This window comes from Bicyclus anynana, chromosome 27 (assembly GCF_947172395.1).
Source record: "Bicyclus anynana chromosome 27, ilBicAnyn1.1, whole genome shotgun sequence".
Classification (NCBI taxonomy): Eukaryota; Metazoa; Arthropoda; class Insecta; order Lepidoptera; family Nymphalidae; genus Bicyclus; species Bicyclus anynana.
Genome location: NC_069109.1, coordinates 2,885,753 through 2,886,404, shown reverse-complemented (window position 1 = coordinate 2,886,404; position 652 = coordinate 2,885,753).

The window sequence follows — 652 nt, the reverse complement described above, 5'->3', positions numbered from 1 at the left end:
GCGGGACACATGGTTCGAAGAGCCGATAGACGTTGGGGTCCCAAAGTGCTGGAATAGCGACCCCGCACTAGTAAGCGCAGTGTTGATCGACCCCCACCAGGTAGACTGAGGTCATCAAGCGAGTCGCAGGAATTCGCTGGCTGCAGGCGGCTCAGTATCGTGATGTTTGAAAGTCCCTACAAAAGACCTATGTCCTGCAGTGGACTCCATCGGCTGATATGATGATGATGCTTTCCTTATGTTTTGAATTTGCTAAAAATATTCTGTAGGCGTAGAATTTGCACTGAATAATTTAATATAATATTTTTATACTAAACTAGGTGGTAGTTTGCAGGTGTTTACAGTTAGTAGACATCCGCTAAGAACGGATTTTGCAAGAGGGTTGGATCATGCATTTAAGGGTTAAGAAGTCGTGGGCGTCGCTAGTAGCTTATAAAACTAGATCGTCAACCAGCACTATTTTTTAAATTTAACAGTGAAATATTAAAAGTGACGTGAAATATTAAAATTATAAGCTACTTTTAACCGACTTCCAAAAAGGAGGAGGTTCTACGTTCGGCTGTATGTATGGTTTTTTACATTATACTTACTACTTACTCACATATTTAGAGTTATTAAGTTAGTAAACTTTGAGTAAGTAACTTCAATTTAA